Raw genomic sequence first — 203 nt, 5'->3', positions numbered from 1 at the left:
TGACCCCCGATCCCTGCCATGGGCTTCGCCCTGGAGCGCTTCGCCGCAGCAGCGGGCGCGGAGCTGGAGTGCAGGCTGTGCGGCCGGGTGCTGGACGAGCCCCTGTGCACGCCGTGCGGGCACGTCTTCTGCGCCAGCTGCCTGCTGCCCTGGGCGGACTGCGGCGGCGCCGGTGCCCGCTGCAGTGCCAGCCCCTGGCGCCC

This window comes from Myotis lucifugus, unplaced genomic scaffold (genome assembly GCF_000147115.1).
Source record: "Myotis lucifugus unplaced genomic scaffold, Myoluc2.0 scaffold_30, whole genome shotgun sequence".
Taxonomy (NCBI): Eukaryota; Metazoa; Chordata; class Mammalia; order Chiroptera; family Vespertilionidae; genus Myotis; species Myotis lucifugus.
The sequence above is the reverse complement of the archived record's forward strand: the minus strand, read 5'-3'. Positions refer to the sequence as shown.